Source organism: Gadus chalcogrammus, chromosome 12 (assembly GCF_026213295.1).
Source record: "Gadus chalcogrammus isolate NIFS_2021 chromosome 12, NIFS_Gcha_1.0, whole genome shotgun sequence".
In the NCBI taxonomy this organism is placed as follows: domain Eukaryota; kingdom Metazoa; phylum Chordata; class Actinopteri; order Gadiformes; family Gadidae; genus Gadus; species Gadus chalcogrammus.
In genome coordinates this window covers 6,022,250-6,041,236 of record NC_079423.1, presented here as the reverse complement: position 1 = coordinate 6,041,236, position 18,987 = coordinate 6,022,250, and the positions used below count along the sequence as shown (strand labels likewise).

General features: G+C 46.0%; 16 non-coding genes across 16 annotated transcripts; all 16 read right to left on the bottom strand.

Annotated features, from left to right (window-relative positions):
* Positions 1 to 83: 83 nt before the first annotated feature.
* Positions 84 to 202, bottom strand: LOC130395552 (5S ribosomal RNA). The gene has a single exon (XR_008898599.1). It is a non-coding gene; the product is annotated as a 5S ribosomal RNA (ribosomal RNA).
* Positions 203 to 1,260: 1,058 nt separating this feature from the next.
* On the bottom strand, positions 1,261 to 1,379 carry LOC130395666 (5S ribosomal RNA). Its single transcript, XR_008898694.1, has one exon. It is a non-coding gene; the product is annotated as a 5S ribosomal RNA (ribosomal RNA).
* Positions 1,380 to 1,898: 519 nt separating this feature from the next.
* LOC130400482 (5S ribosomal RNA) lies at positions 1,899 to 2,017 on the bottom strand. Its single transcript, XR_008902965.1, has one exon. It is a non-coding gene; the product is annotated as a 5S ribosomal RNA (ribosomal RNA).
* A 521-nt stretch (positions 2,018 to 2,538) lies between these two features.
* LOC130395551 (5S ribosomal RNA) lies at positions 2,539 to 2,657 on the bottom strand. Its single transcript, XR_008898598.1, has one exon. It is a non-coding gene; the product is annotated as a 5S ribosomal RNA (ribosomal RNA).
* A 521-nt stretch (positions 2,658 to 3,178) lies between these two features.
* On the bottom strand, positions 3,179 to 3,297 carry LOC130395550 (5S ribosomal RNA). The gene has a single exon (XR_008898597.1). It is a non-coding gene; the product is annotated as a 5S ribosomal RNA (ribosomal RNA).
* Positions 3,298 to 5,378: 2,081 nt separating this feature from the next.
* On the bottom strand, positions 5,379 to 5,497 carry LOC130394643 (5S ribosomal RNA). Its single transcript, XR_008897781.1, has one exon. It is a non-coding gene; the product is annotated as a 5S ribosomal RNA (ribosomal RNA).
* Positions 5,498 to 6,026: 529 nt separating this feature from the next.
* LOC130395567 (5S ribosomal RNA) lies at positions 6,027 to 6,145 on the bottom strand. The gene has a single exon (XR_008898612.1). It is a non-coding gene; the product is annotated as a 5S ribosomal RNA (ribosomal RNA).
* Positions 6,146 to 13,246: 7,101 nt separating this feature from the next.
* Positions 13,247 to 13,365, bottom strand: LOC130398498 (5S ribosomal RNA). Its single transcript, XR_008901065.1, has one exon. It is a non-coding gene; the product is annotated as a 5S ribosomal RNA (ribosomal RNA).
* Positions 13,366 to 13,894: 529 nt separating this feature from the next.
* On the bottom strand, positions 13,895 to 14,013 carry LOC130398486 (5S ribosomal RNA). Its single transcript, XR_008901054.1, has one exon. It is a non-coding gene; the product is annotated as a 5S ribosomal RNA (ribosomal RNA).
* A 529-nt stretch (positions 14,014 to 14,542) lies between these two features.
* On the bottom strand, positions 14,543 to 14,661 carry LOC130398474 (5S ribosomal RNA). Its single transcript, XR_008901043.1, has one exon. It is a non-coding gene; the product is annotated as a 5S ribosomal RNA (ribosomal RNA).
* A 529-nt stretch (positions 14,662 to 15,190) lies between these two features.
* LOC130398463 (5S ribosomal RNA) lies at positions 15,191 to 15,309 on the bottom strand. Its single transcript, XR_008901032.1, has one exon. It is a non-coding gene; the product is annotated as a 5S ribosomal RNA (ribosomal RNA).
* Positions 15,310 to 15,838: 529 nt separating this feature from the next.
* Positions 15,839 to 15,957, bottom strand: LOC130398451 (5S ribosomal RNA). Its single transcript, XR_008901021.1, has one exon. It is a non-coding gene; the product is annotated as a 5S ribosomal RNA (ribosomal RNA).
* A 529-nt stretch (positions 15,958 to 16,486) lies between these two features.
* LOC130398438 (5S ribosomal RNA) lies at positions 16,487 to 16,605 on the bottom strand. Its single transcript, XR_008901009.1, has one exon. It is a non-coding gene; the product is annotated as a 5S ribosomal RNA (ribosomal RNA).
* A 529-nt stretch (positions 16,606 to 17,134) lies between these two features.
* On the bottom strand, positions 17,135 to 17,253 carry LOC130398427 (5S ribosomal RNA). The gene has a single exon (XR_008900998.1). It is a non-coding gene; the product is annotated as a 5S ribosomal RNA (ribosomal RNA).
* A 518-nt stretch (positions 17,254 to 17,771) lies between these two features.
* LOC130394340 (5S ribosomal RNA) lies at positions 17,772 to 17,891 on the bottom strand. Its single transcript, XR_008897508.1, has one exon. It is a non-coding gene; the product is annotated as a 5S ribosomal RNA (ribosomal RNA).
* Positions 17,892 to 18,410: 519 nt separating this feature from the next.
* On the bottom strand, positions 18,411 to 18,529 carry LOC130397694 (5S ribosomal RNA). Its single transcript, XR_008900277.1, has one exon. It is a non-coding gene; the product is annotated as a 5S ribosomal RNA (ribosomal RNA).
* Positions 18,530 to 18,987: the final 458 nt, after the last annotated feature.

Genomic DNA, 18,987 nt, shown 5'->3' with positions numbered 1-18,987 from the left:
CTCCAAAGCGGTTGGCAGTAAACATCAGGTCACGGTAGGTCACGGTAGGCCACGGAGGCAATGAACTCGAGTTGAAAAGAAAATGCTTACAGCACCTGGTAATCCCAGGCAGTCTCCCATCCAAGTATTAACCAGGCCCAACCCTGCTTAGCTTCCGAGATCAGACGAGATCAGGCGTGTTCAGGGTGGTATGGCCGTAAGCAAATAGTGCAGGCGCAAAACCAGGTTTTATACAGTAGGAGTGAGAAAGCTGCTGAGGCTCGACGTTACACTTTTACAAAAACAATCATTAGTTAGATATAAACGGCAGTAATTGATTCAGTAGGACTCCTTATCCATGTAAACGATCATTGTGACATCTGAATTCATTAATTATCTGAAATACACTGCGTGTGCGTGCGATGTTAAATGTTTGAACCAAGGTTAACGGTTAAAGTGTCAGAGAATGGGTGGTGATTTTTTGACGTCCTCCCATGATCTGAAGTGAGCGTGCGTGTTTGTGTTGGTGAAAGTTTAAGAAATGTACAACTGTCGTTTCAGCTCTCTGGTGCTCCCTGCTGGCAGTATAAATATACTGTCCTCATGTTTCACAAAAATAGTTTTGAGAGACGTTGTCAGTCTTTGTATGTTGCTTAAATCCTCCAAAGCGGTTGGCAGTAAACATCAGGTCACGGTAGGTCACGGTAGGCCACGGAGGCAATGAGCTCGAGTTGAAAAAGGAAATGATTACAGCACCTGGTATTCCCAGGCGGTCTCCCATCCAAGTACTAACCAGGCCCGACCCATCTTAGCTTCTGAGCTCAGACGAGATCGGCCGTGTTTTTTTTTTTTTTTTTTTTTTTCTTTCTTGTTTCTCCTTCACCTTGTCCAACTCCTTGCTCTTCACCAGTATCGTTGGTTTGCTCGCTGGGGTTTTCTTCTGCAGAATCTTGTCCATTGCATCTGCCCACCCAGCGTTAAGGTTAGTGGGTTCTCCGTCAACCTCCTCAATTCCTTTATCTTCATCGTCTGCCTCATCTCCGTCACTAACTTTAATGTCCTCTTTATCATCAGCATCATCATCAGCTTCTTCCTCCTCATCATCATTGTCATCATCATCCATGTCATTCATGTCATTTTCTCCTCACTACTTACAGCAACCTGGGCTTCTGAGGAGGTCTCCCATCCAAGTACTAACCAGGCCAGACCCTGCTTAGCTTGGCAGTAAACATCAGGTCACGGTACGCCACGGAGTCAATGAGCTCGAGTTGAAAAAGAAAAAGCTTACTGCACCTGGTATTCCCAGGCAGTCTCCCATCCAAGTACTAACCAGGCCCGACCCTGCTTAGCTTCCGAGATCAGACGAGAGCGGGCGTGTTCAGGGTGGTATGGCCGTAATCAATTAGTGCTGGCGCAAAACCAGCTTTTATACAGTAGCACATAAGGAGTGAGAAAGCTGCTGAGGCTCGACGTTACACTTTTACAAAAACAATCATTAGTTAGATATAAACGGCAGTAATTGATTCAGTAGGACTCCTTATCCATGTAAACGATCATTGTGACATCTGAATTCATTAATTATCTGAAATACACTGCGTGTGCGTGTGATGTTAAATGTTTGAACCAAGGTTAACGGTTAAAGTGTCAGAGAATGGGTGGTGATTTTTTGACGTCCTGCCATGATCTGAAGTGAGCGTGCGTGTTTGTGTTGGTGAAAGTTTAAGAAATGTACAACTGTCGGTTCAGCTCTCTGGTGCTCCCTGCTGGCAGTATCACTATACTGTCCTCATGTTTCACAAAAATAGTTTTGAGAGACGTTGTCAGTTTTTGTATGTTGCTTAAATCCTCCAAAGCGGTTGGCAGTAAACATCAGGTCACGGTACGCCACGGAGTCAATGAGCTCGAGTTGAAAAAGAAATTGCTTACAGCACCTGGTATTCCCAGTCGGTCTCCCATCCAAGTACTAACCAGGCCCGACCCTGCTTAGCTTCCGAGATCAGACGAGATCGGGGGTGTTCAGGGTGGTATGGCCGTAAGCAATTAGTGCAGGCGCAAAACCAGGTTTTATACAGTAGGAGTGAGAAAGCTGCTGAGGCTCGACGTTACACTTTTAGAAAAAAAATCATTAGTTAGATATAAACGGCAGTAATTGATTCAGTAGGACTCCTTATCTATGTAAACGATCATTGTGACATCTGAATTCATTAATTATCTGAAATACACTGCGTGTGCGTGTGATGTTAAATGTTTGAACCAAGGTTAACGGTTAAAGTGTCAGTGAATGGGTGGTGATTTTTTGACGTCCTCCCATGATCTGAAGTGAGCGTGCGTGTTTGTGTTGGTGAAAGTTTAAGAAATGTACAACTGTCGTTTCAGCTCTCTGGTGCTCCCTGCTGGCAGTATCACTATACTGTCCTCATGTTTCACAAAAATAGTTTTGAGAGACGTTGTCAGTCTTTGTATGTTGCTTAAATCCTCCAAAGCGGTTGGCAGTAAACATCAGGTCACGGTAGGTCACGGTAGGCCACGGAGGCAATGAGCTCGAGTTGAAAAAGAAAATGCTTACAGCACCTGGTAATCCCAGGCAGTCTCCCATCCAAGTATTAACCAGGCCCAACCCTGCTTAGCTTCCGAGATCAGACGAGATCAGGCGTGTTCAGGGTGGTATGGCCGTAAGCAAATAGTGCAGGCGCAAAACCAGGTTTTATACAGTAGGAGTGAGAAAGCTGCTGAGGCTCGACGTTACACTTTTACAAAAACAATCATTAGTTAGATATAAACGGCAGTAATTGATTCAGTAGGATTCCTTATTGATGTAAACGATCATTGTGACATCTGAATTCATTAATTATCTGAAATACACTGCGTGTGCGTGCGATGTTAAATGTTTGAACCAAGGTTAACGGTTAAAGTGTCAGAGAATGGGTGGTGATTTTTTGACGTCCTCCCATGATCTGAAGTGAGCGTGCGTGTTTGTGTTGGTGAAAGTTTAAGAAATGTACAACTGTCGGTTCAGCTCTCTGGTGCTCCCTGCTGGCAGTATCACTATACTGTCCTCATGTTTCACAAAAATAGTTTTGAGAGACGTTGTCAGTCTTTGTATGTTGCTTAAATCCTCCAAAGCGGTTGGCAGTAAACATCAGGTCACGGTAGGTCACGGTAGGCCACGGAGGCAATGAGCTCGAGTTGAAAAAGAAAATGCTTACAGCACCTGGTAATCCCAGGCAGTCTCCCATCCAAGTATTAACCAGGCCCAACCCTGCTTAGCTTCCGAGATCAGACGAGATCAGGCGTGTTCAGGGTGGTATGGCCGTAAGCAAATAGTGCAGGCGCAAAACCAGGTTTTATACAGTAGGAGTGAGAAAGCTGCTGAGGCTCGACGTTACACTTTTACAAAAACAATCATTAGTTAGATATAAACGGCAGTAATTGATTCAGTAGGATTCCTTATTGATGTAAACGATCATTGTGACATCTGAATTCATTAATTATCTGAAATACACTGCGTGTTTTGTCGTCAATTTCCCTGGTGGAGGTCACTGAGGTAGTCAAACATCTCCGCAGTGGCAAAGCCCCAGGGATTGATGAGATCCAGCCAGAAATGCTAAAGGCTCTGGGTGTTGAGGGGCTGTCATGGTTGACACGCCTATTCAACATCGCGTGGGAGTCGGGTACAGTGCCAAAGGAGTGGCAAACCGGGGTGGTGGTTCCCCTGTTCAAAAAGGGGGACCAGAGAGTGTGTGCCAATTACCGGGGTATCACACTTCTCAGCCTCCCTGGTAAAGTCTACTCCAAGGTGCTGGAAAGGAGGGTTCGGCCGATCGTCGAACCTCAGATTGAAGAGGAACAATGCGGTTTTCGCCCCGGACGTGGAACTACGGACCAGCTCTTCACTCTCGCAAGGATCCTGGAGGGGGCCTGGGAGTATGCCCATCCGGTCTACATGTGTTTTGTGGATCTGGAGAAGGCGTATGACCGGGTCCCCCGGGAGAAACTGTGGGAGGTGCTGCGGGAGTATGGGGTAAGGGGGTCTATCCTCAGGGCCATCCAATCTTTGTACTCCCAAAGCGAGAGCTGTGTTCGTGTTCTCGGCAGCCAGTCAGTTTCGTTCTCAGTGGGTGCTGGTCTCCGCCAGGGCTGCGCCTTGTCACCAATCCTGTTTGTGATATACATGGACAGGATATCGAGGCGTAGTCGTGGTGGGGAGGGGTTGCAGTTCGGTGGTCTGAGGATCTCGTCACTGCTTTTTGCAGATGATGTGGTCCTCATTGGATCATCGGCCTGTGACCTTCAGCACTCACTGGATCGGCTGGCGGCCGAGTGTGAAGCGGCTGGGATAAGGATCAGCACCGCTAAATCTGAGGCCATGACTCTTAGCAGGAAACCGGTGGATTGCTTACTCCGGGTAGGAAATGAGTCCTTAGCCCAAGTGAAGGAGTTCAAGTACCTCGGGGTCTTGTTCGCGAGTGAGGGTACTATGGAGCGTGAGATTGGCCGGAGAATCGGAGCAGCGGGGGCGGTATTGCGTTCGCTTTACCGCACCGTTGTAACGAAAAGAGAGCTGAGCCGCAAGGCAAAGCTCTCGATCTACCGGTCGATCTTCGTTCCTATCCTCACCTATGGTCATGAGGGCTGGGTGATGACCGAAAGGACGAGATCGCGGGTACAAGCGGCCGAGATGAGTTTTCTCAGAAGGGTGGCTGGCGTCTCCCTTAGGGATAGGGTGAGAAACTCAGCCATCCGTGAGGAACTCGGATTAGAGCCGCTGCTCCTTTACTTAGAAAGGAGTCAGCTGAGGTGGTTCGGGCATCTGGTAAGGATGCCCACTGGGCGCCTTCCTTGGGAGGTGTTTCAGGCACGTCCAGTGGGGAGGAGACCTCGGGGAAGACCCAGGACTAGGTGGAGAGATTATATCTCAACACTGGCCTGGGAACGCCTCGGGATCCCCCCGTCAGAGCTGGTCAATGTGGCCCGGGAAAGGGAAGTCTGGGGCCCCCTGCTTGAGCTGCTCCCCCCGCGACCCGACCCCGGATAAGCGGATGACGATGAGGATGATGATGAGGATGAGGACACTGCGTGTGCATGTGATGTTAAATGTTTGAACCAAGGTTAACGGTTAAAGTGTCAGAGAATGGGTGGTGATTTTTTGACGTCCTCCCATGATCTGAAGTGAGCGTGCGTGTTTGTGTTGGTGAAAGTTTAAGAAATGTACAACTGTCGGTTCAGCTCTCTGGTGCTCCCTGCTGGCAGTATCACTATACTGTCCTCATGTTTCACAAAAATAGTTTTGAGAGACGTTGTCAGTTTTTGTATGTTGCTTAAATCCTCCAAAGCGGTTGGCAGTAAACATCAGGTCACGGTACGCCACGGAGTCAATGAGCTCGAGTTGAAAAAGAAAAAGCTAACAGCACCTGGTATTCCCAGGCGGTCTCCCATCCAAGTACTAACCAGGCCAGACCCTGCTTAGCTTCCGAGTTCAGACGAGATCGGGCGTGTTCAGGGTGGTATGACCGTGAGCAATTAGTGCAGGCGCAAAACCAGGTTTTATACAGTAGCACATAAGGAGTGAGAAAGCTGCTGAGGCTCGACGTTACACTTTTACAAAAACAATCATTAGTTAGATATAAACGGCAGTAATTGATTCAGTAGGACTCCTTATCCATGTAAACGATCATTGTGACATCTGAATTCATTAATTATCTGAAATACACTGCGTGTGCGTGTGATGTTAAATGTTTGAACCAAGGTTAACGGTTAAAGTGTCAGAGAATGGGTGGTGATTTTTTGACGTCCTCCCATGATCTGAAGTGAGCGTGCGTGTTTGTGTTGGTGAAAGTTTAAGAAATGTACAACTGTCGGTTCAGCTCTCTGGTGCTCCCTGCTGGCAGTATCACTATACTGTCCTCATGTTTCACAAAAACAGTTTTGAGAGACGTTGTCAGTTTTTGTATGTTGCTTAAATCCTCCAAAGCGGTTGGCAGTAAACATCAGGTCACGGTACGCCACGGTAGGCCACGGAGGCAATGAGCTCGAGTTGAAAAAGAAAAAGCTTACAGCACCTGGTATTCCCAGGCGGTCTCCCATCCAAGTACTAACCAGGCCCGACCCTGCTTAGCTAACGAGATGAGACGAGATCGGGCGTGTTCAGGGTGGTATGGCCGTAAGCAATTAGTAGAGGCGCAAAACCAGGTTTTATACAGTAGCACATAAGGAGTGAGAAAGCTGCTGAGGCTCGACGTTACACTCTTACAAAAACAATCATTAGTTAGATATAAACGGCAGTAATTGATTCAGTAGAACTCCTTATCCATGTAAACGATCATTGTGACATCTGAATTCATTAATTATCTGAAATACACTGCGTGTGCGTGTGATGTTAAATGTTTGAACCAAGGTTAACGGTTAAAGTGTCAGAGAATGGGTGGTGATTTTTTGACGTCCTCCCATGATCTGAAGTGAGCGTGCGTGTTTGTGTTGGTGAAAGTTTAAGAAATGTACAACTGTCGGTTCAGCTATCTGGTGCTCCCTGCTGGCAGTATCACTATACTGTCCTCATGTTTCACAAAAACAGTTTTGAGAGACGTTGTCAGTTTTTGTATGTTGCTTAAATCCTCCAAAGCGGTTGGCAGTAAACATCAGGTCACGGTACGCCACGGTAGGCCACGGAGGCAATGAGCTCGAGTTGAAAAAGAAAAAGCTTATAGGACCTGGTATTCCCAGGCGGTCTCCCATCCAAGTACTAACCAGGCCCGACCCTGCTTAGCTTCTGAGTTCAGACGAGATCGGGCGTGTTTTTTTTTTTTTTTTATCTTTTTTATTATCAAAAATATATTCAATTTTATACAATTACACATTCATTTATACGTATATCAAATAAAAGTAAATGAAAAACAGTCCCACAAAATAAACCACCCTCAGAAACCGCACAAACAATTAGCTAAACACACTTTCTCTTTTAAATTAAAAATAAGAACAACACAGCAAAAGCAGTATCTTTTCCCGAATACACTTACCCTCGAAATTAAACCGCCCCTCCATCCCAAAGCACAAACCGAACAGCCAAACACAGAATCTTTTAGCCTCGACCATTTACCCACAAAATTAAACCACCCCTCATTCGAAAAAAACACACAAAACCAAAATCCCACAAAAAACCCCCCACTCTCCCACCTCCAAAAATAAGCCACCCCCTTTAAACCACCCAAATCAACCCCAAACGGTGCCCTGCTCAGTCATCCATACAATTCCATTCTCATTCACACCACATACTCCCGCGCTCTCTACAAACATACTCACAAACAAAGCCTCGTCCACAACATACAGCATTCGTAAGTGTCTTTTCCATTCATTCACAAACAGCCTCCATGCATCCAACTTTCTCCTTTCATACAGCGCAAAATTGCGTCTGTTAAAAATCGCCCTCCTTGCGAATCCAAAGATCATATTGATCATTTTCCAATTTTTATATTTCCTACTCACTCCCAAGAGTACAGACAATTCCCACCCCCGTTCCACCCAGCAGTCTCCCACACTGCACCCTCCCAGCAGCCCCTTGATTTTTCCCCAGAACTCCACTAGCTCGCAACAATACACAAAAATGTGATTCACGTCTTCATCCCCACTTTCACACACCATACACGTCCTCCCATACACTCCCCTGTGCATTTGGTGCAGGATGATGCATGTGAAAATCCTCCTGTGCCTTATCTTGAAATCAAGATCAAATATTGCATGCGGTGTGTGCGGTATGTTAATGTACTTCCACAAAATGTTGGGTGTAATGTCCGGATATGTGTCTGACCATTTACTCTCACATGTGGGTTTTTGCACTCTATGTGTCAATGCATGCTTATACCAAATCTTTGTCTTGACATCAGTAATGGCGTGTGTCTCCCCCCCCAGGCACAGGAAGATTCCCACCCCATCATCCTGCCCAACCCTCCCCTTATTTCTAAACCCGTCCCCCCATTCACTCATCACACACTCTTCCACTCTCTCCAACACTTTCACAATCACTCCCCTCCTATATGTTATTCCCTTCTCTCTCATTATCCTAATCACTCTTTCTTTATCCCATCTCCCTCCCCTGTCCACTAGATCTCCCACCCGCTTCAGCCCCGCCCTCTCAAGAGCCACGCTCTTGATGACCCCTCCGCCCCCCTGTTTAAAATATGGGCTGGAGAGGAAAGGTAGCCTCATCACAGACGCTCTTGACTCGCATACGAGTGTAGTCTTATCAAACAGCAGGAACCACGCGTTGAGCACCTCCTGGAAGAACCGCGGCAGATGTGCATATGCCGCTGCGTTCTGCGTCTGCAACAAATTGTCATCACTTAAGAGACCAAATGTGCTCAGCCACTGGCTGAAGTGGCCCTTCCAGGCCGCCTCCCGACTTGCATCCCTAAATTTGCCTATCAATTTAGTTCGTAACGCAGTTCTTTTTGCGAGTACGTCCATCAATCCTAGCCCACCCTGATCATTGACCCTTATCAGCGTTCTATGCGCTATACTGGCTGCTTTGCTCCTCCAAATAAAGTCTCTAACGACTTTGGCAATCTTCTGCTCAGCCCAAGTCGGAAGCGCACAAGTGCTCAAGGCATGATTCACCTGCGACAACACTAGAGCATTGGTGACGGCCACCCTTCCCCTCAACAGCAGACCCCTAGCCCTCCACATACTCAGGGTCTTTTGCATACGCCCAATAACATCCTTCCACGTCAAATCATCGCATTCATTCTCATCACTACCAACATACACTCCGAGCACTTTTCTTTGATTCTCCACTACTTTGAATCCCCATTTGTTATCTAGGTCTTTGTTCCTACCCATCCCCATTATTTCAGATTTCTCCATATTAATTTTTGCTCCTGAAGCTCTCTCATACGTTTCTATATGTTTCAACACTATATCCACATCACTCTCACTTTTTACCATTACATTAATATCATCCGCATACTGCATTAAACTAATTTTTCCCTTACCTATTCCACACACTCTTTTGTCATTCAAAATTAAAGCCGCCAACGGCTCCGCCACCATGCTATAGAGCAGTGCTGACATTGGGCAGCCCTGCCTCACTGACCTCTTGACATCGAAAGAGTCAGTCAGAGCACCGTTACACTTAATTTTACTCTTAGCCCCCCCATAGAGCAATCCCACCCACCCCCTTAATTTAGTCCCAAATCCAAGTTTCTCCAGTACCCTCCCCAAAAAATCCTGATCCACCCTATCAAACGCTTTGTTTAAATCAATCCCCAGCCACAATCCTCCCTCCCCTTCCATATCTCTAACTACCTGTTTTATTGTTAATATCGAATCCCCAATGTCCCTCCCCGGAATGCTATACGCTTGAGTTGGACCTATTACTGAGCCTATTACCTCCCTCATTCTATTCGCAAGTATCTTAGCAATAATTTTATAGTCAGTGTTGAGTAGACTGATTGGCCTATAGTTATCAAGATTTTTGTTATCACCCTTATTTTTATAAAAAATCGTAATTATGCCTAATCCCATACTCTCCGGGAGCCAGCCTGTTTTCTCCACATACTTGCAGAGTTTTTCAACCACCGGAGCCAGAATTCCCTTAAAGCCGACGTAAAACTCGGCTGTCAGACCATCACTCCCCGGGCTCTTATTCTTGTTTAGTCCATCAATAGCACTATAAATCTCTTGCACAGAAAATTCACAATCGCACCAAGCACTATCCTCCCTACTTAAAGTCCTCTCCAGTGCCTCTAAGGCCTCTCCCACACTATCCTCATCACATGCATATTTTTTAAATAAACACTCATAATAATCCCTGACTACTTTTAATATCTCTTCCTTATCAGTTATTATTTGACCACCATTATCTAATACCTCCTTTATCTCCGTTTTATTTTGTTTTTGTTTTTCCAAACCCAGGAAAAAGGCTGTGCTCCTTTCCCCTTCGTACATATATTGTATCCTGCTTCTAATAGCAGCCCCTCTACACTTCGCTACCTCTAAGGCACTCAATTTTTCTTTTAAATCCACATATTTTTCCGTACATATATTACCCTCCTCATCTAACAGTTTAATTTCCTCATTTAGTTGTTTTCTCAAATGAACCTCCTCTGCATTTTCCCTTTTCCTTTTTTCTATACCATACCTGACACATTTGTTTTTAATTCTTATTTTCACACTCTCCCACCACACACTCATATTCGCATCATCATTCCATTCATCCATCGTTCTCTTCAGAAAAAAACCCATGCTCTTCATAAACACAGCATCTCCCAAAAAGCTGGCATTAAAGCACCAAGGCCTCTGGTTGACGCTCCCTCCCCTCCCTCCCACCTCTAACCTAATCCCCGTGTGGTCGCTCCAGGTATTGTTGATGTATTCCACACTCTTAATTAATTTAACATTACCACTTTGTACCAGCACAAAGTCAATCCTACTCTGTTTCAGAGTATTAGCAACAAGTTGCCTCCTTGAAAAAACCCTTTTCCACGGGTGTAGGACTCTCCATATGTCTACCAATTGATAGTTCTCCATCAAATCCCTAAGGGTTTGCCTAGTGCTGTCCCCTTTAAACTTATTGTTACTCGACAAATCAGACCGAGTCAAAATAACATTAAAATCCCCCACAATCATACAGTTAGGGTTGCACCACACATTTAAACCAGCCAAAAAAAACCCTCCTCTCCTTCTCCCCATTGGGTGCATGTAAATTAATTATTCTAAGTTCCCTCCCCTCATAAACACAATCAACAACTAACAACCTCCCCTCTAAATCTCTATGAACTAAATTAATCCCCGTTATTTTAGCACTATTAAAACATATTGCCACTCCCCTGGCCCTGGGAGTCCCTTCAGAAAAATAAATCTGGCCTTTCCACTGCTTTCTACTCCTATTCAGTAGGTTGTCATCCCACCTAGTTTCCTGTAAACACAAAATATCAGCTCTTATGTGCCAATATGGCATTTCTTTTATATTCAGTTCTCAAGCCGTTAGCATTCAGCGAAAAAATAACCAAGGCCATAAATAATGAAAATAAAATAAGGAAGAAACCAACGAAAAAGAGCCAGCTAGTACAATACCCTCCATTATTAAATTAACAATTCTTGTTCTTCTTCCCACTCCCGTCCGTTTTTTGCCTTGCAGACAGCCTTTTTTTAGCCTCCCTTAGCTCCTCCAAGTCCATGTCACTCCCCGAGCTCCCCTCCCTCACAGTTTCAACAACAAAATCCCCACTCTCCCCCACCTCCTCATTGCCCCAAGTCATTTTAAGTGCAGTTAGCCCCGTTCCATCCCCAAACATTCTTACCCCTTCCTGTTTTTCACCTCTGCCTCTCACGCTCCTGTCTCCCTGCCGCCGCGGCAGGCCCTCGCTCAGCTCTCCCCTCAGGTCCGGGTCCGCAGGCTGGCCCGAGGTGAGCTCCTCCTCCAGCAACGTGGGGAATTCCTCCCCCCCAGAGGCACCGTCCCGGTCCATGCTCGCGCCCATGCCCTCCTCCTCGTCCTCACCACCACCGTCGTCCTGCGCCCCCGGTGCGCCACCATCCAGCTCGCCGCCGTCCCCCTCCGCCTCCACCGCCACCGGGCATATGCAGTCCCTCTCCCTCCTCCGGCACGTCAGACACTTTACCACCCCAGTGGCACACTCCCGGGCGTAGTGGCCCTGGCATCCGCAATTGTGGCAGGTGAAATCCGGGCACTCGCGCAGGATATGGCCAGGCTGCATACAGTTCCTACATACCTTCATCTGTCGGTCGTGGATAACTCTAAAGTATTCAACACCCGTGGCCGTGTTGAATCTAGTGGAATACGGCAAGGATTGCACGAGCTCATTAAATTTCACCCGTACAATCCTTGTTCCGTCCGCTATGTTGGTGCCCGGCCACATCCTCCTCTTAATGGACGAAATCGCCCGGACTCCCCACCCTCTTAGTCTCTCCAGGATTTCCTCGTCCGATATGTATGCTGGCAGGGTGAGAAAGGAAACCACCAGCTCGTCATTGCATAGTTCTCTGGCAATTATCCTTGTATTGTGTACCTTAAAGCCGTCCAGTAGACGGTCCTTCCCCCTCTCTCCACACACCGTCACCTCCAGCTTCCCGAGGGCCAGCACCCTACAAGCCCTTATCTCTCCGCACACAACCGCCATAGCCTTCATTAGTTCTCCAATGGGTATAACATCCCCGCACTGCTCCACGCAAACCGTGAGCCTCCTCTCATACTTGCGCTCTGTCTTTTTTAACCCGTCCGCTGTTTCTCCACCAGCCACCTGCTCTTGCCCGCCTCCAGCCGTCTTGCCGTTTCCATCTCCCCCGCTCCCTCCTTCTCTCCTTTCTCCTCCCGACTCCTCCGCAGCACTCCTTCCTCCTCGCAACCCGCCAACTTCTCCCTTTTTCATTCCGTCCTCCTCCACCTCACGTCCTGCACCATTCTCCGTCCCTCCAGCTCGCCGCCCGCCGGCCCTCATTTCACCCGGTGGCTTCGCCGAAGCTAAGCCCCGGATCGTTCTCGCCTCCACAGTAGCACAAGGAACAAAAAAATACTGGAAAAATATATAAATATAAACTCAGGGCGATCCCCCAACAGTCTATGACTGCGGGGGACGAAAAAAAACACAAAATACCTAGGTTGTAAGACCAGATAGCAATACTCCAACAAAACTCTCTCCACCAGAACAAACAATTCACCATGCGGCTGTTCAAAAACACTACGTACTCCGACACTGTAGGGGGCGTCAGGGTGGTATGGCCGTAAGCAATTAGTGCAGGCGCAAAACCAGGTTTTATACAGTAGCACATAAGGAGTGAGAAAGCTGCTGAGGCTCGACGTTACACTTTTACAAAAACAATCATTAGTTAGATATAAACGGCAGTAATTGATTCAGTAGGACTCCTTATCCATGTAAACGATCATTGTGACATCTGAATTCATTAATTATCTGAAATACACTGCGTGTGCGTGTGATGTTAAATGTTTGAACCAAGGTTAACGGTTAAAGTGTCAGAGAATGGGTGGTGATTTTTTGACGTCCTCCCATGATCTGAAGTGAGCGTGCGTGTTTGTGTTGGTGAAAGTTTAAGAAATGTACAACTGTCGGTTCAGCTCTCTGGTGCTCCCTGCTGGCAGTATCACTATACTGTCCTCATGTTTCACAAAAATAGTTTTGAGAGACGTTGTCAGTTTTTGTATGTTGCTTAAATCCTCCAAAGCGGTTGGCAGTAAACATCAGGTCACGGTACGCCACGGTAGGCCACGGAGGCAATGAGCTCGAGTTGAAAAAGAAAAAGCTTACAGCACCTGGTATTCCCAGGCGGTCTCCCATCCAAGTACTAACCAGGCCCGACCCTGCTTAGCTTCCGAGATCAGACGAGATCGGGCGTGTTCAGGGTGGTATGGCCGTAAGCAATTAGTGCAGGCGCAAAACCAGGTTTTATACAGTAGCACATAAGGAGTGAGAAAGCTGCTGAGGCTCGACGTTACACTCTTACAAAAACAATCATTAGTTAGATATAAACGGCAGTAATTGATTCAGTAGGACTCCTTATCCATGTAAACGATCATTGTGACATCTGAATTCATTAATTATCTGAAATACACTGCGTGTGCGTGTGATGTTAAATGTTTGAACCAAGGTTAACGGTTAAAGTGTCAGAGAATGGGTGGTGATTTTTTGACGTCCTCCCATGATCTGAAGTGAGCGTGCGTGTTTGTGTTGGTGAAAGTTTAAGAAATGTACAACTGTCGGTTCAGCTCTCTGGTGCTCCCTGCTGGCAGTATCACTATACTGTCCTCATGTTTCACAAAAATAGTTTTGAGAGACGTTGTCAGTTTTTGTATGTTGCTTAAATCCTCCAAAGCGGTTGGCAGTAAACATCAGGTCACGGTACGCCACGGTAGGCCACGGAGGCAATGAGCTCGAGTTGAAAAAGAAAAAGCTTACAGCACCTGGTATTCCCAGGCGGTCTCCCATCCAAGTACTAACCAGGCCCGACCCTGCTTAGCTTCCGAGATCAGACGAGATCGGGCGTGTTCAGGGTGGTATGGCCGTAAGCAATTAGTGCAGGCGCAAAACCAGGTTTTATACAGTAGCACATAAGGAGTGAGAAAGCTGCTGAGGCTCGACGTTACACTTTTACAAAAACAATCATTAGTTAGATATAAACGGCAGTAATTGATTCAGTAGGACTCCTTATCCATGTAAACGATCATTGTGACATCTGAATTCATTAATTATCTGAAATACACTGCGTGTGCGTGTGATGTTAAATGTTTGAACCAAGGTTAACGGTTAAAGTGTCAGAGAATGGGTGGTGATTTTTTGACGTCCTCCCATGATCTGAAGTGAGCGTGCGTGTTTGTGTTGGTGAAAGTTTAAGAAATGTACAACTGTCGGTTCAGCTCTCTGGTGCTCCCTGCTGGCAGTATCACTATACTGTCCTCATGTTTCACAAAAATAGTTTTGAGAGACGTTGTCAGTTTTTGTATGTTGCTTAAATCCTCCAAAGCGGTTGGCAGTAAACATCAGGTCACGGTACGCCACGGTAGGCCACGGAGTCAATGAGCTCGAGTTGAAAAAGAAAAAGCTTACAGCACCTGGTATTCCCAGGCGGTCTCCCATCCAAGTACTAACCAGGCCCGACCCTGCTTAGCTTCCGAGATCAGACGAGATCGGGCGTGTTCAGGGTGGTATGGCCGTAAGCAATTAGTGCAGGCGCAAAACCAGGTTTTATACAGTAGCACATAAGGAGTGAGAAAGCTGCTGAGGCTCGACGTTACACTTTTACAAAAACAATCATTAGTTAGATATAAACGGCAGTAATTGATTCAGTAGGACTCCTTATCCATGTAAACGATCATTGTGACATCTGAATTCATTAATTATCTGAAATACACTGCGTGTGCGTGTGATGTTAAATGTTTGAACCAAGGTTAACGGTTAAAGTGTCAGAGAATGGGTGGTGATTTTTTGACGTCCTCCCATGATCTGAAGTGAGCGTGCGTGTTTGTGTTGGTGAAAGTTTAAGAAATGTACAACTGTCGGTTCAGCTCTCTGGTGCTCCCTGCTGGCAGTATCACTATACTGTCCTCATGTTTCACAAAAATAGTTTTGAGAGACGTTGTCAGTTTTTGTATGTTGCTTAAATCCTCCAAAGCGGTTGGCAGTAAACATCAGGTCACGGTACGCCACGGTAGGCCACGGAGTCAATGAGCTCGAGTTGAAAAAGAAAAAGCTTACAGCACCTGGTATTCCCAGGCGGTCTCCCATCCAAGTACTAACCAGGCCCGACCCTGCTTAGCTTCCGAGATCAGACGAGATCGGGCGTGTTCAGGGTGGTATGGCCGTAAGCAATTAGTGCAGGCGCAAAACCAGGTTTTATACAGTAGCACATAAGGAGTGAGAAAGCTGCTGAGGCTCGACGTTACACTCTTACAAAAACAATCATTAGTTAGATATAAACGGCAGTAATTGATTCAGTAGGACTCCTTATCCATGTAAACGATCATTGTGACATCTGAATTCATTAATTATCTGAAATACACTGCGTGTGCGTGTGATGTTAAATGTTTGAACCAAGGTTAACGGTTAAAGTGTCAGAGAATGGGTGGTGATTTTTTGACGTCCTCCCATGATCTGAAGTGAGCGTGCGTGTTTGTGTTGGTGAAAGTTTAAGAAATGTACAACTGTCGGTTCAGCTCTCTGGTGCTCCCTGCTGGCAGTATCACTATACTGTCCTCATGTTTCACAAAAATAGTTTTGAGAGACGTTGTCAGTTTTTGTATGTTGCTTAAATCCTCCAAAGCGGTTGGCAGTAAACATCAGGTCACGGTACGCCACGGTAGGCCACGGAGTCAATGAGCTCGAGTTGAAAAAGAAAAAGCTTACAGCACCTGGTATTCCCAGGCGGTCTCCCATCCAAGTACTAACCAGGCCCGACCCTGCTTAGCTTCCGAGATCAGACGAGATCGGGCGTGTTCAGGGTGGTATGGCCGTAAGCAATTAGTGCAGGCGCAAAACCAGGTTTTATACAGTAGCACATAAGGAGTGAGAAAGCTGCTGAGGCTCGACGTTACACTCTTACAAAAACAATCATTAGTTAGATATAAACGGCAGTAATTGATTCAGTAGGACTCCTTATCCATGTAAACGATCATTGTGACATCTGAATTCATTAATTATCTGAAATACACTGCGTGTGCGTGTGATGTTAAATGTTTGAACCAAGGTTAACGGTTAAAGTGTCAGAGAATGGGTGGTGATTTTTTGACGTCCTCCCATGATCTGAAGTGAGCGTGCGTGTTTGTGTTGGTGAAAGTTTAAGAAATGTACAACTGTCGGTTCAGCTCTCTGGTGCTCCCTGCTGGCAGTATCACTATACTGTCCTCATGTTTCACAAAAATAGTTTTGAGAGACGTTGTCAGTTTTTGTATGTTGCTTAAATCCTCCAAAGCGGTTGGCAGTAAACATCAGGTCACGGTACGCCACGGTAGGCCACGGAGTCAATGAGCTCGAGTTGAAAAAGAAAAAGCTTACAGCACCTGGTATTCCCAGGCGGTCTCCCATCCAAGTACTAACCAGGCCCGACCCTGCTTAGCTTCCGAGATCAGACGAGATCGGGCGTGTTCAGGGTGGTATGGCCGTAAGCAATTAGTGCAGGCGCAAAACCAGGTTTTATACAGTAGCACATAAGGAGTGAGAAAGCTGCTGAGGCTCGACGTTACACTCTTACAAAAACAATCATTAGTTAGATATAAACGGCAGTAATTGATTCAGTAGGACTCCTTATCCATGTAAACGATCATTGTGACATCTGAATTCATTAATTATCTGAAATACACTGCGTGTGCGTGTGATGTTAAATGTTTGAACCAAGGTTAACGGTTAAAGTGTCAGAGAATGGGTGGTGATTTTTTGACGTCCTCCCATGATCTGAAGTGAGCGTGCGTGTTTGTGTTGGTGAAAGTTTAAGAAATGTACAACTGTCGGTTCAGCTCTCTGGTGCTCCCTGCTGGCAGTATCACTATACTGTCCTCATGTTTCACAAAAATAGTTTTGAGAGACGTTGTCAGTTTTTGTATGTTGCTTAAATCCTCCAAAGCGGTTGGCAGTAAACATCAGGTCACGGTACGCCACGGTAGGCCACGGAGTCAATGAGCTCGAGTTGAAAAAGAAAAAGCTTACAGCACCTGGTATTCCCAGGCGGTCTCCCATCCAAGTACTAACCAGGCCCGACCCTGCTTAGCTTCCGAGATCAGACGAGATCGGGCGTGTTCAGGGTGGTATGGCCGTAAGCAATTAGTGCAGGCGCAAAACCAGGTTTTATACAGTAGCACATAAGGAGTGAGAAAGCTGCTGAGGCTCGACGTTACACTCTTACAAAAACAATCATTAGTTAGATATAAACGGCAGTAATTGATTCAGTAGGACTCCTTATCCATGTAAACGATCATTGTGACATCTGAATTCATTAATTATCTGAAATACACTGCGTGTGCGTGTGATGTTAAATGTTTGAACCAAGGTTAACGGTTAAAGTGTCAGAGAATGGGTGGTGATTTTTTGACGTCCTCCCATGATCTGAAGTGAGCGTGCGTGTTTGTGTTGGTGAAAGTTTAAGAAATGTACAACTGTCGGTTCAGCTCTCTGGTGCTCCCTGCTGGCAGTATCACTATACTGTCCTCATGTTTCACAAAAATAGTTTTGAGAGACGTTGTCAGTTTTTGTATGTTGCTTAAATCCTCCAAAGCGGTTGGCAGTAAACATCAGGTCACGGTACGCCACGGAGTCAATGAGCTCGAGTTGAAAAAGAAAAGCTTACAGCACCTGGTATTCCCAGGCGGTACTCCCATCCAAGTACTAACCAGGCCCGACCCTGCTTAGCTTCCGAGATCAGACGAGATCGGGCGTGTTCAGGGTGGTATGGCCGTAAGCAATTAGTGCAGGCGCAAAACCAGGTTTTATACAGTAGCACATAAGGAGTGAGAAAGCTGCTGAGGCTCGACGTTACACTCTTACAAAAACAATCATTAGTTAGATATAAACGGCAGTAATTGATTCAGTAGGACTCCTTATCCATGTAAACCATCATTGTGACATCTGAATTCATTAATTATCTGAAATACACTGCGTGTGCGTGTGATGTTAAATGTTTGAACCAAGGTTAACGGTTAAAGTGTCAGAGAATGGGTGGTGATTTTTTGACGTCCTCCCATGATCTGAAGTGAGCGTGCGTGTTTGTGTTGGTGAAAGTTTAAGAAATGTACAACTGTCGGTTCAGCTCTCTGGTGCTCCCTGCTGGCAGTATCACTATACTGTCCTCATGTTTCACAAAAATAGTTTTGAGAGACGTTGTCAGTTTTTGTATGTTGCTTAAATCCTCCAAAGCGGTTGGCAGTAAACATCAGGTCACGGTACGCCACGGAGTCAATGAGCTCGAGTTGAAAAAGAAAAAGCTTACAGCACCTGGTATTCCCAGGCGGTCTCCCATCCAAGTACTAACCAGGCCCGACCCTGCTTAGCTTCCGAGTTCAGACGAGATCGGGCGTGTTCAGGGTGGTATGGCCGTAAGCAATTAGTGCAGGCGCAAAACCAGGTTTTATACAGTAGCACATAAGGAGTGAGAAAGCTGCTGAGGCTCGACGTTACACTTTTACAAAAACAATCATTAGTTAGATATAAACGGCAGTAATTGATTCAGTAGGACTCCTTATCCATGTAAACGATCATTGTGACATCTGAATTCATTAATTATCTGAAATACACTGCGTGTGCGTGTGATGTTAAATGTTTGAACCAAGGTTAACGGTTAAAGTGTCAGAGAATGGGTGGTGATTTTTTGACGTCCTCCCATGATCTGAAGTGAGCGTGCGTGTTTGTGTTGGTGAAAGTTTAAGAAATGTACAACTGTCGGTTCAGCTCTCTGGTGCTCCCTGCTGGCAGTATCACTATACTGTCCTCATGTTTCACAAAAATAGTTTTGAGAGACGTTGTCAGTTTTTGTATGTTGCTTAAATCCTCCAAAGCGGTT